Raw genomic sequence first — 18,227 nt, 5'->3', positions numbered from 1 at the left:
CCACAGGCCGGGAGCAGAGGCGAGACTCACCGGTAGACCAGGGTAGGATGAGTAGAGCGCGGTTAGTTGCTTTCTAATAGGCTGCAGCCGGGGATTAACTTTTAATGAAAGGGAACAATCCCTTTGACTGTCTGCAGCGCGCCACACCTAGGAAGCGCACTCTCACATACAAGCCAGCATGCTCACGTGCCCTAGCAGGAATCACCCCCCCCCTCCCCAATTCCTTCCGCAACTTCCTTGCCTTCCTTGCACTGAGGTTAGCTCTTTGTCAGCCGTCTGGCTTGGTTACACAAGCTTCTTTGCAGAGAAACATGTTACTTCTGCTGGCCCTCGCTAGGTGGCCGGCATCCAAAACCTTCCCTGGGCACCTGCTGAAAGCCTGGCCCCTTCACGGCCCCGGGTGCTTTTAACGCCATCATTTCCACACGGCGAGCTGCGGAGTCAATAAGCACTCCTAGCCGTGGCAAGGAGCTCGGTGTCAGGCCTGCGTGAAGGCGGCGGGGTAGCGTACTTATCTGCCAACTGGCTCAGAGGCCTTGGGGCTTCCATCATCTAAGTTACTTTTGGTCGGTGTCCGGCAAGGCGCCGTTCCATGCTAGCCGAGCTGGGCAGTAGGGAAAAACTTCATCAAAATGGTCTACAGCACCCGGTATTCCCAGGAGGTCTCCCATCCAAGTACTCTCCGAGCCCAGCCCTGCTTTGCTTCCGAGATCAGATGAGATCAGGCGTATCCAATGTGGTATGGCCAGTAGAAGCTGCTCGATCCATCGCCCGGCCAGCCTTTCTCAGGATCGCTTGGTGGCGAGCAATCTGGCCGTGACGGGGCGGGCTCCGAATGGTCCATGCAAAGTCTGTGCCGTCCCTACAGGTGTGGTTTGTTTAGCAGTGATTCACCCGCCGCATCAGGTGTCTTCAAAAATGTCTCGGCGCAGGGTCTCCTGCAGGCTAAACCCTTCATCGCGGTAATGTGACAGAAAGAGCAAGCTGGACCCGTAACTTGGGGGCGGAGCGAGACGTCCAGGGGTGAATGAAGGAAGAGGGTGAGATGGTTGCAAGTGACTTTGAGCTGCTCTTCAGGAGGGAGGGTCGTGTTGCCTGCAAAGGTCTTCTGCTTGGGGTTACCGGTGGTTGCCTCCAGCCACGCGGGAGACGCTGGTCCTGGTGAAAAGGAGCCTAGTATTAAAAGTAAAGAAGCAACAATGCTGGAGGCCCACGGTGATCAGAAGGATGCTGGTATTTTGCAGAGATGAAATAGCGCAAGAGAGAAAGCAAATGAAAAAAAGAAAAGAGAATGAATGTGTGCACTTGTGAAAGGGAATGGAAAAAAGGCATAGAAGAGAGTGCCCCCTGCTGGTGGAAGGAAGGAAAAAGCAAAAGCCTACAGCACCTGGTATTCCCAGGTGGTCTCCCATCCAAGTACTAACCAGGCCCAACCCTGCTTAGCTTTTGAGATCAGACGAGATTGGGCGTGTTCAGGGTGGTGTGGCCGTAGGCAGAGACTAGCCTCTCACTTGCTGCTTTTCTACTTTGACGTCTGGCTGCCAGCTGCCCTTTCCAGTGCTCAGCAAGACCAGGTCCTTTTGTGCTTTCCCTTCTCTTCAATTTTTTTGCTGGCTTCCTTAAAGGGTCTTGTAGACACAACGCCCCACTCAGAGCCGCTGAGCTCACTGATCGGCTGCAGCGCTGTCGACGGAACGTCAGCTTCACGGCCAACGCCACAGGCCGGGAGCAGAGGCGAGACTCACCGGTAGACCCGGGTAGGGTGAGTAGAGCGCAGTTAGTTGCTTTCTAATAGGCTGCAGCCGGGGATTAACTTTTAATGAAAGGGAACAATCCCTTTGACTGTCTGCAGCGCGCCACACCTAGGAAGCGCACTCTCACACACAAGCCAGCATGCACACGCTGCCCTTACAACCTCTCCGTCACCATGTGTGTCACCCTGGCCTGGATGCCACAAAATGTATTAAAGCTGTGTCTGAGAGCAAGGGGGAGGTTCTCTGGTCAGGGGAACATTAGCATGCAATGCCTCCTGTCTCAGGCCAGTAGGGGGAGCAGGCTGCCCCTATAAAAGCTGGTGCTGGGGGCAGGGTTAGAGAGAACTGGATTGCCTGTCTCAGCTCTGAGACGTGTCCCAGAGTGGAGCAGGGACAGAAAGTTGATTGCACCTAAGAGGAAGTGTGGCAGGAGGAGAGCCACAAGCCAGAGACAAGAGGCAAAGAGAGCCTGTCTTGGCAGAGAAAAGACTTAATTTTACCAGACTTTGGTGTCTGAGGCTGGAAGAATTCCACATCCCCCAGCAGAGAACCAGTCCGCAAGGGTCTGTACATTCCTTGGCCTAAGAAGCCTGGAGGCCCTGCCACAACCGAAGGGACCAGTAAAGCCGTACAAGGCTGGGAGCAGAAAGGAACCCACGTCGCAGGCCATACAGGCGAGAATACACGGAAAGCTCGGAAACGTGGGCTGTTACCCTATCAGGAGGAGATAGCCAGAAGGAGCGCAGAAAGCACGGTAGGCCTACACCCTCACCCTGACCAGGGCCAATTTCCCCGTTGCTCTCAGACGTCCAGGTCCCCTCCTAGCCGGGACTGTTTATGGGTCAGTTTACCTGTTGTAGTAAAGACCCTGGACTGCAACTTGTTGTCTGTGTGCTCCTTGCTCCTCCCGCACTATCAGCACTGGGATTCTCACTACCATCACTCCCACCATCCATTATACTGCCCTGGGGCCTCACTCTTCCCGTGGGGAGTCACACTACCCTAGCTGCACACCTCATCAGCCCCAGCGGTCTGCATGCAGCGGCGGTTCCTAATAACCGCAATCCACGGGTGGCGTAGTCGGACATTATCAGCAGAACGTAGCAGACTACCATTGGCCTGACCACCCTGAGCCACGGAACCGGGTCGCCACTACTACCCCAATCGTCTCCCTATTGCCCGGATCCGAGTGCCCCACGGCCCAGGGGGCGAGTCAGCTTTGGCGTAGTCGGCAGGATTTCGTGCCCGCAACCACCGGGTACTGCGTGCCTGAAAAAGACTTTTGTAAACTTACCTGTGGCGAAGTTTCCCGCCATCCGCAGCCGATTCCCGCCATCGGACGCCATCTTGGACCGTTTCCCGCGTCTTCTGCCTTCTTCCCGCCATCCGCAGCTGCTTCCCGCCATCGGACGCCATCTTCAGGACGCCGCGCGGGAAGAAGAGGGGCGTGGACGTCAAAACCGCGCGAGATCCGAAGCTCCGCCCCACGCTCCGACGCTGCGCAAGGTCCTGGAAGGGAGAGAGAGCGACGCTGACGTCATCAGGACGCGACGCCAGGTCCTCGTCCATAGCAGCAGCAGCGGAGCCACAGCCTACAGAAGAGGATCGCCGGAAGGTAGGCCACGCTTAACTAGGGGGGAGCAAGATGTCAGACACAGAGGCGCCCACTACCACCAACGCAGCTGCAGCAGCAGTGATGCCCTTTTCCCTGCCCTACATCCCTGGAGCGGCCTGGCTGCCCAAATACTCAGGGGAGCCCCATGCCCTAACTGACTTTAAGGAAAGGCTATACAGTTTGTTCCAGGTTTACCCCCTGACAGAGGAGCAGAAGGTCAGCATATTGACAGGGCAGTTAACTGGCGCAGCCCAAAGGGAGGTAAAATCATGGCCCACTGAGGAGAAAAGGACTGTGAAGGGTATCCTGGCCCGGCTGCGGGGTACCTTTGATACACGTACCTCCCCTGAGATTAAAATGAGGTTCTATGTATGTAGGCAGCGGGCACAGGACAGCATTAGAGACTATGCCCTAAATCTGCAGGAAGCCTTGAGGGCTATTCAACAAACTGACCCTGGCAGTGTGCAGGAAACCGATAAGCTGCTAACAGAACAATTCATAGAAGGTCTGCTGTCTAGCGCCCACAGGGCCCACTGCGCCTCATGTTCTTTCAGAACCCCGACCTGACCTTTGCCCAATTTAAGGACAGGGCCATAAGGGTGCTCCGTGAATCTGTAACCAATGGCGCTATAAACCCCCGCGCCCTGCTATCACCTACCACCAGGAGGCGGCGCCCTCCTCTATGGACTCCGTGGAGGCTGATGCACAGGCCCTGAACCAAGCCCCGTCGAAAGGCCTGCACCACCAAGTCCAGGAGCTAACCAGGAGCGTCGCGGCGTTGACCAGAACCGTCCAGGCGTTGCAAGTGGACCCGTCAAGACCCATCGAGCTGGCTTCAAGTCCGGAGGATGTCCAGTGGCGTCAACAGAGGAGGATCCCGTCATTCCGAGGGAGGCCCACAGACCGCTACGCAGAGGATGGACAGCCCATTTGCCGTCGATGCAACCAGCCCGGACACATTTCCAGGTACTGTAATTTAAACGGGTCCAACCTGGGGCAGAGGGCCGACCCCCAGGCATAAGATCACCAGGCCCTTATAATTGGCGTGATAAGTACGTTGGGGGGCACCCAGTTTTACCCGTGGTGCTGGACGGTATCCCCATGAGCGCCTTGCTGGATACTGGGTCGCAAGTAACCACAATCCCTTATGTACTTTTTAAGCAGTATTGGACTGATGCTGATATCACACGGTATCCAGACAGTAACTTGAGCATCATCGCCAGTAATGGCTTACCCGTGCCGCAGATGGGGTTCAAGGAGATGACCATTAAAATTGGTAAAGTTGAACTGCCGGCACAGGGAGTGATTATTGTGGACATTGACGGTCATGAAAGTCACCCTAAAATAACTGTGGGTACTAACATAATTGAAAATTGTCTTTCAGAGGTAATTGTAATTCTACAACAGGTGGCGGTGAATGCTAGTTCCAGCCAACAGAGGGTCCTCAACAAGGAGATAAAAGCCCTGATGAGACGGCAGCAGGTAGAACTGTCTGGTGGTGAGATCGGTAGTGTAAGACTGAGTGACCCATTCCCCATTTCCATGCCTCCCAAAAGTGAAATGATGATCTGGTGTCGGACTGCAATCGGGTTGAGAGGTAGAGACTACCAAGCCATGGTAGAACCCGTGTACTCAGACAGCAGGCCCACCATTTTGACAGCCCGGGGGGTGGTTGATGTCCGTCATGGAGGGTGCCCGTCCGCATCCTCAACATTGGGGAGAGGGAAGTACACTTACCCAGGTACGCTACACTTGCCAAACTGTTTGTTGTCGAACACCAAGCTATCAGGGCCGTGGAACCCTTGCCTCCATCTCCTCAGGCGGAGGGTAATGGCTCCCAGAAACAAAAGGAGGACTGGTGCCAGAAACTCCATGTGGGTGCTGACTCCACTCCCCTGCACCAAAAACAAGGAGTCTACCGGGTGGTACAGGAGTACGAGAGAGTCTTTAGTAAGCACCCGCTGGGCTTCGGCAGAGTAAAGGGGATAGAACACCACATCCCGACAGGGAGCCACCCACCAATAAAAGAGAGACACAGGCCTGTACCCCCTGCACATTATCAGAACGCCAAGGGCATGCTAAGAGAGATGAAGGAAGCTGGGGTCATTAGAGATAGCTGTAGCCCCTGGGCAGCCCCCTTGTTTCTGGTGAAAAAGAAAGACGGCACCATGAGAATGTGCGTGGACTATAGACAAATCAACCGTATCACCCACAAAGACGCATACCCGCTGCCTAGAATAGAGGAGTCTTTAGCCGCACTAAAATCTGCTAACTTCTTTTCTACTTTGGACCTTACTAGCGGGTACTGGCAGGTTCTTGTGGCAGAGGCTCACAAGGAGAAGACCGCCTTCACCACCCCGATGGGACTGAGCGAGTTCAACTGTATGCCTTTCGGGCTCTGCAACGCACCAGGGACCTTCCAATGGCTGATGGAATGCTGTCTAGGGCACCGAAACTTCAATACGGTCCTCCTTTACCTGGACGACGTGATCGTCTATTCGAAGACCTACGAGGACCATCTAAAGCACCTGGCCGAGGTGTTCGAAGCCCTGGCAGGCTATGGCCTGAAGGTGAAACCATGGAAGTGTCACCTGCTGAAACCAAAGGTCCAGTACCTAGGGCACGTGGTAAGCGCGGAAGGAGTGGCCCCCGACCCTGACAAAGTCACGGGAATCAAGAGCTGGCCAAGCCCCTCGAACATCAAAGAGGTGAGACAGTTTCTCGGGTTGGTAGGCTACTACCGAAGGTTCATCCCCGGGTTCACTAAGATGGCAGCTCCTATGCAGGACCTCCTGATCGGACAGTCTAAGTCCCGAAGTCAAAAGCCACCCTTCAAGTGGGATAAACCGGAAGAGGAGTCCTTCCGCCAGCTAAAGATGGCCCTCACGGGGGATGAGATCCTGGCCTACCCTGATTACGGCCAGCCTTTCATTCTCCACACAGATGCCAGTAATGTGGGACTGGGAGCCGTACTGTCCCAAAACCAACAGGGCAGAGAACGGGTGATCGCATACGCCAGTCGGAAGCTGAGGCCCACCGAGAGGAACCCGGAGAATTACAGCTCCTTCAAGCTAGAATTCTTGGCGGTGGTGTGGGCCATGACGGAACGCTTCAAGCATTACCTGGCCTCCGCAAAGTTCACCGTGTACACGGACAACAACCCGTTGACACACGTGGACAATGCAAGACTGGGTGCCCTGGAACAGCGGTGGATGGCCCGTCTCTACAACTTTGACTTCGTGATCAAGTACCGGGCAGGCAAAACCAACGCCAACGCGGACGCCCTATCAAGAATGCCTCACTTACCTGAAGGTGACGAAGACCCAGAAGAGCTGGAGGAGGTAGAACTCCCCGCGTTTCACCGGTATGGAGCCGCTCAACACTCTCACCGCGTGAAGGAGGAGGATCTAACAACTGTGATGATGAATCCCCTACCTCACCACAGCTGGGCCGAGACCCAAGATAGTGACCCTGCAGTCCGCCTGGTGAAAGATCTGCTGACCCGGGAAGACGCCCGCCTAGATCCAGATGCCCCAGAGGAAGCCAAGCAGCTATGGAAGGAGAAGAGCAAGCTGTTCCTCTACGAAGGCAAGTTGTGCAGAAGGATTGTCAACCACCGGACGCAGGAGCTGACCTGGCAAGTCGTGGTCCCAAGGCGAGATGCAGCTATGGTCCTGGGGGCTTTCCATGACAGAGCGGGACACTTCGGTTGGAAGAAACTGGAGTTCCTACTAAGAGGAAGGTTCTTTTGGGTCGGCATGAGAGGAGCTGTAGAAAAATGGTGCAGAGACTGTGGCCCTTGTCACCTGAGGAGGAAGGACCGCACCAGCCAGAAGACACCCTTGAGGCCCATCGTCACCACGCAGCCTCTTCAGCTGGTAGCTCTGGACCATGTCAAATTGGCTCCCAGCCGGTCAGGATACATCTATGCCCTGACAATCGTGGACCACTATTCCCGTTTTCTAGTGGTGGTCCCGGTAAAGGACTTGACAGCCCAAACAGCGGCCAGAGCCTTCCAGCAATACTTCTGCCGTCCACACGGGTATCCGGAACAGGTCCTGACAGACCAGGGTCCAGCGTTCGAGGCTGAAATCTTCCAGGAGTTCTGCAACCTCTATGGCTGTAAGAAAATTCGGACAACGCCTTACCATCCACAAACCAACGGGATGTGTGAGAAGATGAACAATATAGTCATTGATCTCCTGAAGACGTTGCCCCTGGAGGAACGCAGCCTGTGGCCAGAAAAACTGCCGGACCTGATAGACCTATACAACAATATCCCGGTGAATGCTACCAACTGCACCCCGGCTTACCTGATGCGAGCCAGACCAGGTAAGCTGCCCGTAGACCTGGAGATGGGAGTCCTAATACCTGAGGACACCTCCCCGGATGCGGACTGGGATACGGAAAGGCAACTGCAGTACAAGAAGGTACAGGAGAGTGTGGAGAAGAGCCTGGCCCAGGTGAGAGAGAAGCAAGAAAGACTCTTCAATCAACACGCCCCTGCTGGTCCCCTAGAACCTGGTGAGCAAGTCCTAAAGCGAAAAAGAAGGCTACATAAGTTGGACGACCAGTGGGAAAGGGAACCCTACACCGTACTGCAGTCTGACCACGACAACCCAAAGGTGTGCGTAATCACCAAGGACGGAGGAGAAACCACTAGTGTCGTCTCCAGAGACCACCTCAAAAGGTGCCCCGAGCAACTCCGTAGTGCAGAAGAGGATCAGAGTGACCTTGAACCCGCAGAGGACAAGGAAGAAATGATCAGCACCATTCTCGGAGAGTTCCCTCAGTCCTGGACTCGCATAAATTATGCCATAGTGGTACCCGTCCTGCATTTCCTGCATCCGGCCCAGCAACAACCAACACCAGAGCCGGAAGGTGAAGAGGAGCCAGCAGTTCCAGAGGCAGAAGAGCCTGTACCAGCAGCCCAGGAGAGTCAACCCTCTGCTGACAGTGAGCCTGCCATGCCTGCGGTAAGCCAAAGAACCCGCAGACAGCTGCCTGCCCTACCTGTACACCCAGCTGGTAGCTGTACCCCTAACGCTAGTGGGGAAAGCCAGGTTGGTCCACCACCAGACAGTGGGTTAAGGAGGTCAAAGGGGCAGATACCCGCTCTCTGGAGAATATAGAGTGTACTAAGATTGTAAATAACCCTGTTGCCAAATGTTGAAATGTTTGCCAAGTTACCTGCATGTTTATTAATAGTGTGTTTCAGTTTCTTGCAGCTACCGTAAGGACTCACAGGTTATGGACTTTTTATAACCGGGACCTTGTATGGACTGCATTCTGAGCCTAACCCAGGAATGAACTAAGACTGTGAAGGACTTGGGGTAGGACAGACCCCCACCTGGTTAAGGCTCCCGTTGTATTGGTGATATGGACACCCGGTCACAGGCCACACTGTGACCGTAAGAACTCAATTTGTGCGTCGTCTGTCTATTAATGTTTTATTGTTATGCATATTGTCTTTGTTTATTGTTTAGTCCCGGAGTACTAAATATCACTAGGGGGGAATGTGTCACCCTGGCCTGGATGCCACAAAATGTATTAAAGCTGTGTCTGAGAGCAAGCGGGAGGTTCTCTGGTCAGGGGAACATTAGCATGCAATGCCTCCTGTCTCAGGCCAGTAGGGGGAGCAGGCTGCCCCTATAAAAGCTGGTGCTGGGGGCAGGGTTAGAGAGAACTGGATTGCCTGTCTCAGCTCTGAGACTTGCCCCAGAGTGGAGCAGGGACAGAAAGTTGATTGCACCTAAGAGGAAGTGTGGCAGGAGGAGAGCCACAAGCCAGAGACAAGAGGCGAAGAGAGTCTGTCTTGGCAGAGAAAAGACTTAATTTTACCAGACTTTGGTGTCTGAGGCTGGAAGGATTCCACATCCCCCAGCAGAGAACCAGTCCGCAAGGGACTGTACATTCCTTGGCCTAAGAAGCCTGGAGGCCCTGCCACAACTGAAGGGACCAGTAAAGCCGTACAAGGCTGGGAGCAGAAAGGAACCCACGTCGCAGGCCATACAGGCGAGAATACACGGAAAGCTCGGAAACGTGGGCTGTTACCCTATCAGGAGGAGATAGCCAGAAGGAGCGCAGAAAGCACTGTGGCCCTACACCCTCACCCTGACCAGCGCCAATTTCCCCGTTGCTCTCAGACGTCCAGGTGCCCTCCTAGCCGGGACTGTTTATGGGTCAGTTAACCTGTTGTAGTAAAGACCCTGGACTGCAACTTGTTGTCTGTGTGCTCCTTGCTCCTCCCGCACTATCAGCACTGGGATTCTCACTACCATCACTCCCACCATCCATTATACTGCCCTGGGGCCGCACTCTTCCCGTGGGGAGTCACACTACCCTAGCTGCACACCTCATCAGCCCCAGCGGTCTGCATGCAGGAGCGGTACCTAATAACCGCAATCCACGGGTGGCGTAGTCGGACATTATTAGCAGAACGTAGCAGACTACCATTGGCCTGACCACCCTGAGCCACGGAACCGGGTCGCCACTACTACCCCCATCGTCTCCCTATTGCCCGGATCCGAGTGCCCCACGGCCCAGGGGGCGAGTCATATGCATCAGACTCTCCTGCCTGTTTTATGATTTCAGGGTCCTATCAGGAATCACCCCCCCCCCTCCCCAATTCCTTCCTTGCCATCCTTGCACTGAGGTTAGCTCTTTGTCAGCCGTCTGGCTTGGTTACACAAGCTTCTTTGCAGAGAAACATGTTACTTCTGCTGGCCCTCGCTAGGCGGCCGGCATCCAAAACCTTCCCTGGGCACCTGTTGAAAGCCTGGCCCCTTCACGGCCCCGGGTGCTTTTAACGCCATCATTTCCACACGTCGAGCTGCGGAGTCAATAAGCACTCCTAGCCGTGGCAAGGAGCTCGGTGTCAGGCCTGCATGAAGGCAGCAGGGTAGCGTACTTAGCTGCCTACTGGCTCAGAGGCCTTGGGGCTTCCATCATCTAAGTTACTTAAGTTCGGTGTCCGGCAAGGCGCCGTTCCATGCTAGCAGAGCTGGGCAGTAGGGCAAAACGTCATCAAAATGGTCTAAAGCACCCAGTGTTCCCAGGAGGTCTCCCATCCATGTACTGTCCGAGCCCAGCCCTGCTTTGTTTTCGAGATCAGACGAGATCGGGCGTATCCAAGGTGGTACGGCCAGTAAACACTGCTCGATCCATCGCTCGGCCAGCCTTTCTCAGGATCGCTTGGTGGCGAGCAATCTGGCTGTGACGGGGCGGGCTCCGAAGGGTCCATGCAAAGGCTGTGCCGTCCCTACAGGTGTGGTTTGTTTAGCAGTGATTCACCCGCCGCATCAGGTGTCTTCAAAAATGTCTCGGCGCAGGGTCTCCTGCAGGCTAAACCCTTCATCGCGGTAATGTGACAGAAAGAGCAAGTTGGACCCGTAACTTGGGGGCGGAGCGAGACGTCCAGGGGTGAATGAAGGAAGAGGGTGAGATGGTTGCCAGTGACTTTGAGCTGCTCTTCAGGGGGGAGGGTCGTGTTGCCTGCAAAGGTCTTCTGCTTGGGGTTACCGGTGGTTGCCTCCAGCCACGCGGGAGACGCTGATCCTGGTGAAAAGGAGCCTAGTATTAAAAGTAAAGAAGCAACAATGCTGGAGGCCCACGGTGATCAGAAGGATGCTGGTATTTTGCAGAGATGAAATAGCGCAAGAGAGAAAGCAAATGAAAAAAAGAAAAGAGAATGAATGTGTGCACTTGTGAAAGGGAATAGAAAAAAGGCACAGAAGAGAGTGTCCCCTGCTGGTGGAAGGAAAGAAAAAGCAAAAGCCTACAGCACCTGGTAGTCACAGGTGGTCTCCCATCCAAGTACTAACCAGTCCCAACACTGCTTAGTTTCCAAGATCAGACGAGATCAGGCGTGTTCAGGGTGGTGTGGCCGTAGGCAGAGACAAAACTCTCACTTGCTGCTTTTCTACTTTAAAGTCTGGCTGCCGGCTGCCCTTTCCACTGCTCAGCAAGACCAGATCCTTTTGTGCTTTCCCTTCTCTTCAATTTTTTTGCTGGCTTCCTTAAAAGGTCTTGTAGACAGAACGCCCCACTCAGAGCCGCTGAGTTCACTGATCGGCTGCAGCATTGTCGACGGAACGTCAGCTTCACGGCCAATGCCACAGGCCGGGAGCAGAGGCGAGACTCACCAGTAGACCCGGGTAGGGTGAGTAGAGCGTGGTTAGTTGCTTTCTAATAGCCTGCAGCCAGGGATTAACTTTTAATGAAAGGGAACAATCCCTTTGATTGTCTGCAGCGCGCCACACCTAGGAAGCGCACTCTCACACACAAGCCAGCATGCACACGTGCTCGCACGTGACAACACCCCCTATCTGCCCCTACAACCTCTCCGTCACCATGCGTCAGACTCTCCTGCCTGTTTTATGATTTCAGGGCCCTAGCAGGAATCACCCCCCCCTCCCCAATTCCTTCCGCACCTTCCTTGCCCTGAGGTTAGCTCTTTGTCAAATGTCTGGCTTGGTTACACAAGCTTCTTTGCAGAGAAACATGTTACTTCTGCTGGCCCTCGCTAGGCGGCCGGCATCCAAAACCTTCCCTGGGCACCTGCTGAAAGCCTGGCCCCTTCACGGCCCCGGGTGCTTTTAACGCCATCATTTCCACACGGCGAGCTGCGGAGTCAATAAGCATTCCTAGCCAATAAGCATTCCTAGCCGTGGCAAGGAGCTCGGTGTCAGGCTTGCGTGAAGGCGGCAGGGAAGCGTACATAGCTGCCAACTGGCTCAGAGGCCTTGGGGCTTCCATCATCTAAGTTACTTAAGGTCGGTGTCCGGCAAGGCGCCGTTCCATGCTAGCCTAGCTGGGCAGTAGGGCAAAAGGTCATCAAAATGGTCTACAGCACCCGGTGTTCCCAGGAGGTCTCCCATCAAAATACTGTCCGAGCCCAGCCCTGCTTTGCTTTCAAGATAAGACAAGATCGGGCGTATCCAAGGTGGTATGGCCAGTAGCTGCTGCTTGATCCATCACCCGGCCAGCCTTTCTCAGGATCGCGTGGTGGCGAGCAATCTGGCCGTGACGGGGCGGGCTCCAAAGGGTCCATGCAAAGGCTGTGCCGTCCCTACAGGTGTGGTTTGTTTAGCAGTGATTCACCCGCCGCATCAGGTGTCTTCAAAAATGTCTCGGCGCAGGGTCTCCTGCAGGCTAAACCCTTCAACGCGGTAATGTGACAGAAAGAGCACGCTGGACCCGTAACTTGGGGGCGGAGCGAGACGTCCAGGGGTGAATGAAGGAAGAGGGTGAGATGGTTGCCAGTGACTTTGAGCTGTTCTTCAGGGGGGAGGGTCGTGTTGCCTGCAAAGGTCTTCTGCTTTGGGTTACCGGTGGTTGCCTCCAGCCACGCGGGAGACGCTGGTCCTGGTGAAAAGGAGCCTAGTATTAAAAGTAAAGAAGCAACAATGCTGGAGGCCCACGGTGATCAGAAGGATGCTGGTATTTTGCAGAGATGAAATAGCGCAAGAGCGAAAGCAAATGAAAAAAAGAAAAGAGAATGAATGTGTGCACTTGTGAAACGGAATGGAAAAAAGGCATAGAAGAGAGTGCCCCCTGCTGGTGGAAGGAAGGAAAAACCAAAAGCCTACAGCACCTGGTATTCCCAGGCGGTCTCCTATCCAAGTACTAACCAGGCCCAACCCTGTTTATCTTCCAAGATCAGAGGAGATCAGGCGTGTTCAGGGTGGTGTGGCCGTAAGCAGAGACAAGCCTCTCACTTGCTGCTTTTCTACTGTGACGTCTGGCTGCCGGCTGCCCTTTCCAGTGCTCAGCAAGACCAGGTCCTTTTGTGCTTTCCCTTCTCTTCAATTTTTTTGCTGGCTTCCTTAAAAGGTCTTGTAGACACAACGTCCCACTCAGAGCCGCTGAGCTCACTGATCGGCTGCAGCGCTGTCGACGGAATGTCAGCTTCACGGCCAATACCACAGGCCGGGAGCAGAGGCGAGACTCACCGGTAGACCCGGGTAGGGTGATCAGAGCGCGGTTAGTTGCTTTCTAATAGCCTGCAGCCGGGGATTAACTTTAAATGAAAGGGAACAATCCCTTTGACTGTCTGCAGCGCGCCACACCTAGGAAGCGCACTCTCACACACAAGCCAGCATGCACACGTGCTCGCACGTGACAACACCCCTATCTGCCCCTACAACCTCTCCGTCACCATGCGTCAGACTCTCCTGCCTGTTTTATGATTTCAGGGCCCTAGCAGGAATCACACCCCCCCCTCCCCAATTCCTTCCTTGCCTTCCTTGCACTGAGGTTAGCTCTTTGTCAGCCGTCTGGCTTGGTTACACAAGCTTCTTTGCAGAGAAACATGTTACTTCTGCTGGCCCTCGCTAGGCGGCCGGCATCCAAAACCTTTCCTGGGCACCTGCTGAAAGCCTGGCCCCTTCACGGCCCCGGGTGCTTTTAACGCCATCATTTCCACACGGCGAGCTGCGGAGTTAATAACCACTCCTAGCCGTGGCAAGGAGCTCGGTGTCAGGCCTGCGTGAAGGCGGCGGGGTAGCGTACTTAGCTGCCAACTGGCTCAGAGGCCTTGGGGCTTCCATCATCTAAGTTACTTAAGGTCGGTGTCCGGCAAGGCGCCGTTACATGCTAGCCGAGCTGGGCAGTAGGGCAAAATGTCATCAAAATGGTCTATAGCACCTGGTGTTCCCAGGAGGTCTCCCATCCAAGTACTGTCCTAGCCCAGCCCTGCTTTGATTTCAAGATCAGACGAGATCGGGCGTATCCAAGGTGGTATGGCCAGTAGACGCTGCTTGATCCATCGCCGGCCAGCCTTTCTCAGGATCGCTTTGTTATGATCTGGTACAGAGAGTATGGAAAGAAAGGAGATCTATCCCTACAATAGAACTAAACTAGATCCCTACGATGTAACGGGGAACCTGATCCTGCGATCAGACCCGCTAAAGTCCTCGGCTAGTCTGAACGCAGACCTATAGATGTGAGGGAGGGATCCCTACAAGATCTAGGGACTGGGAAAAGTTGGACACCTCTTAGCAGAAATAGTAGCAGTCAAAGACAAACACACAACAAAAAGGCATAGGGGTCAGAAGACCTAGCAAAACTAACAGAGAACGGCAACAGAGCAACAAGCTAGCTCAACAGTAGTAAATACAAATGAAGTCCAGCAAAGCCAGGAGGGCGGAGCCGGATTAAATAGACAAAATGGTCATGTGACCAGCAAACTAAAAAAAAACTAACAGGAGAGTTGTAACAGTACCCCCTCTTCTAAGAGGATCCTCCGGATCCCCCAGGCCCAGGCTTACCAGGAAACCTCCTGTGAAACGCTCGGACAAGTCTGGGGGCAGAAACATAATCCGCTCTCACCCATGAGTTATCCTCCGGTCCGAAACCCTTCCAAGCGACGAGATACTGCAAACTCCCTCTATACCGTCTAGAATTTAGGATGCGGGAAATTTCATATTCCGAGTCCTCCACCACCGGAGGAACAGTGGCAGAGGCGTCACCATCCGACACATCAGGTTTTTTCAACAGAGAAACATGAAACACCGTATTAATCCTCCAGGACGTAGGAACCTCCAGCCTAACAGCAGATTGGTTAACTATCTGAAGTACCTTAAAGGGCCCTACGAACTTGGGACCCAATTTTTTAGAAGGAATCCTCAATCGCAGATTCTTAGAGGACAACCAAACCATGTCACCAACCGCAAACAAAACCTCCTGCCGTTTCCTATCAAAGTACCTCTTAGATTTTTTGTTAGCCTCCTGAAGATTACCACGCACATCCGTCCAAACTCTCTCCAAATCACCGGAAAAACTATCCTCCTCAGGCACAGCCGAAACCAATTTGGAAAATGACCCAAAAGACGGATGTCTCCCAGAACAACAAAAAAAAGGCGAACACCCAGCAGAAGAGGATGTATGGTTGTTAAGAGCAAATTCAGCAAGTGGCAGAAATTCAGACCACCCCTCTTGATTGTCTGCCACAAAACAACGCAAGAACTGCTCAACATCCTGGTTCTTCCTTTCTGTCTGGCCATTAGACTCAGGATGATATCCGGATGAAAACGACAAATGAACTCCCAACCTGTCACAAAAGGCACGCCAAAAACGAGCCACGAACTGAGGTCCCCTTTCAGAAACAATGTTAGTAGGAACACCATGTAGTCTGACAATCTCCTTGACAAAGGCCTTAGCGAGTGTCTTAGCGCAAGGCAGTTTGATGAAGGGAACCAAGTGACACATCTTGCTAAAACGGTCCACGACCACCCAGATGACCGTGAAACCTTCAGAGGGAGGAAGGTCAGTAATAAAGTCCATAGCCAGATGTGTCCAAGGTGCACTAGGAACCTCCAGAGGGCAAAGCAACCCCACAGCAGGAGCATGCGAAGACTTGGATCTTGCACACACAGTACATTGGCGCACCCACTTAATGACTTCCTTCTGCCATCCAGGCCACCAAAAACTGCGAACCACAAGTCTCTTGGTCTCAGAAATTCCTGGATGACCTGCCAACCGAGACTCATGACACTCAACAAACAAATCTCTCCTAAAGGTCCTAGGCACAAACAACCTCCCATGGGGCGTGTTAGATGGGGCATTCTCCTGTGCTTTAAGAATCTCATCCTCCAAAACGGAGTCCAAAGCAGCAATCACAACACCTTCTTGTAAAATGGACTCCTCTTCCTCCTCAACACCGACCATGGGAGAAAAGCTGCGAGACAAAGCATCCGCTTTAACATTCTTGGTACCCAGGATGTAAGTAACGGAAAAATTAAACCGCGAGAAAAAAAGTGCCCACCTAGCCTGACGGGCATTCAAGCGCTTGGCAGCATCAAGATAGATCAGATTTTTATGATCAGTGAAAACCTGAATGGGAAATTCAGCACCTTCCAAAAGATGACGCCAGTGTTCAAATGCGAATTTATTCGCCAGCAATTCCCGATTACCAATATCGTAATTAAGTTCAGTCTCGGAAAATTTTTTTGAAAAAAAGGCACAGGGATGTACTCCATCCTTGTTTTCCTGAGACAACACCGCACCAACCCCCACCGAAGAAGCATCAACCTCAACCAAAAACGGCTTAGTCACATCAGGCTGCATAAGGATGGGAGCAGAGGTGAACCTCTACCTTTAGAAACACAAAAGCTTCAATGGCCTCAGAAGTCCACTGAACCGCATTAGCACCTTTCCTGGTGAGATCGGTCAGCGGTTTGACAATAATAGAAATTTTTTTTATGAATTTTCTGTAATAATTGGCGAAACCCAAAAACCTCTGTATCGATTTCAAACCAATAGGCCTAGGCCATTCCTGCACAGCTTGAACTTTAACCGGGTCCATCTCAAAACCTTCACTGGAGATAATGTAGCCCAAAAAACTAATTCTCTGTACAGCGAACTCACATTTCTCCAGCTTAGCAAAAAGCGAATTGTCCATTAATAACTGTAATACCTCACGTACGCTCCGCCAATGAGACTCCAGATCCGGCGAATAAATCAAAATGTCATCCAAATACACAACCACATTTTTGCCGATTAAAGGTCTAAGGATATCATTAATAAGATTCTGAAAAAATGCTGGAGCATTGGTGAGACCAAAAGGCATAACCAGATTCTCAAAATGACCCACAGGAGTGTTAAAAGCAGTCTTCCATTCATCACCCTCCTTCATGCGCAACAAATTGTATGCCCCCCGGAGATCAATTTTAGAGAACCACTTGGCCCCCACTAACTGGTTAAATAAATCAGGAATCAATGGCAGTGGGTAAGGATTGCGTACAGTAATTTTATTAATCTCACGAAAGTCCAGACAAGGACGTAAACCGCCATCTTTTTTTTTTACAAAAAAAAATCCAACAGCCACAGGAGACTTGGAAGGCCTAATGTGACCGGCGGCCAAGCTTGTCTGTATGTATTCTTCCAAAGCCTTTCTTTCAGGAATAGTAAGATTAAATAAACGACTCTTAGGAAGAGTCGCGCCAGGGACAAATTCAATGGTACAATCATAGTCTCTATGGGGAGGCAAAACCTGCGACTCCTCCTCAGAAAAAACTCTCCAAAAATCCTGAATAGGTACAGGCAATTCCCCTCTATCCACAGCAGCAATGTGCCCAGTACAACACTTGTCATAACACTTAGGGCTCCAGGACTTAATTTCATTGGTAGACCAATCCAGTACAGGATTGTGCAATTTTAACCAGGGTAACCCCAATATTACTGGAGAAGGCAAATTATCCAATACCACCAAATCCAAATTCTCTTGATGAATACCATTAATAGTGAGGGGAAATTCACAGACCTTGTGAGTAACACTCTTCAAGGGAGAGCCATCGACAGAAACCACAGCAATAGGGGATGACAAAGTTTTAGGTTCTAATCTAAGTTTTTCCAAGAATCCCCCATCAATCACATTCAGAGTAGATCCATAATCCACAAATACCCGAAATTCAATTAATTCATCCTGAGCAGCAGTAGTGGCAGATAGGAATACTCCCTTAGAATTTAAACAGGCAATACGAGCATGACTGACGATTTTTTTTTCTTTCTTCTTACGAAGCACACAGCTCTTAATAAAATGACCAGAATTTCCGCAATAGAAACACAAGCCTTCAGAAAGTCGGCGGTCTTTTTCCTGAGAGCGGGGTGCCATCGCCCCAATTTCCAACAGCTCTCCATTGTCAGCACAGAACCTCTCAGGACTCGAAGCTGACATAGCAGAGGATTTGCTCTCATTAACCCTTTCATGCAGTCTCCTGTCCACCCGTATAGCTAATTGCATTGCCTCCTGCAAGTTTCCAGGTGTGGGATAAGCAATCAGTAAATCCTTTACCCTTTCACATAGCCCTGCAAGAAACAAGCTTTTCAAAGCAGAATCGTTCCACCCCACCTGGGCA

At 52.5% G+C, this 18,227-nt stretch overlaps 2 non-coding genes and 4 pseudogenes across 2 annotated transcripts; all 6 read right to left on the bottom strand.

Annotated features, from left to right (window-relative positions):
* Nucleotides 1-634: 634 nt before the first annotated feature.
* LOC141267943 (5S ribosomal RNA) lies at nt 635-754 on the bottom strand (annotated as a pseudogene).
* A 621-nt stretch (nt 755-1,375) lies between these two features.
* On the bottom strand, nt 1,376-1,494 carry LOC141266599 (5S ribosomal RNA). The gene has a single exon (XR_012320630.1). It is a non-coding gene; the product is annotated as a 5S ribosomal RNA (ribosomal RNA).
* An 8,908-nt stretch (nt 1,495-10,402) lies between these two features.
* Nucleotides 10,403-10,522, bottom strand: LOC141270248 (5S ribosomal RNA; annotated as a pseudogene).
* Nucleotides 10,523-11,143: 621 nt separating this feature from the next.
* On the bottom strand, nt 11,144-11,262 carry LOC141269076 (5S ribosomal RNA; annotated as a pseudogene).
* A 1,690-nt stretch (nt 11,263-12,952) lies between these two features.
* On the bottom strand, nt 12,953-13,071 carry LOC141267066 (5S ribosomal RNA). The gene has a single exon (XR_012321083.1). It is a non-coding gene; the product is annotated as a 5S ribosomal RNA (ribosomal RNA).
* A 933-nt stretch (nt 13,072-14,004) lies between these two features.
* Nucleotides 14,005-14,124, bottom strand: LOC141268819 (5S ribosomal RNA; annotated as a pseudogene).
* Between the last annotated feature and the right edge of the window lie 4,103 nt (nt 14,125-18,227).

This window comes from Phyllobates terribilis, unplaced genomic scaffold (genome assembly GCF_046119375.1).
Source record: "Phyllobates terribilis strain yellow unplaced genomic scaffold, ASM4611937v1 Scaffold_4__5_contigs__length_816908805, whole genome shotgun sequence".
Taxonomy (NCBI): domain Eukaryota; kingdom Metazoa; phylum Chordata; class Amphibia; order Anura; family Dendrobatidae; genus Phyllobates; species Phyllobates terribilis.
The sequence above is the reverse complement of the archived record's forward strand: the minus strand, read 5'-3'. Positions and strand labels throughout refer to the sequence as shown.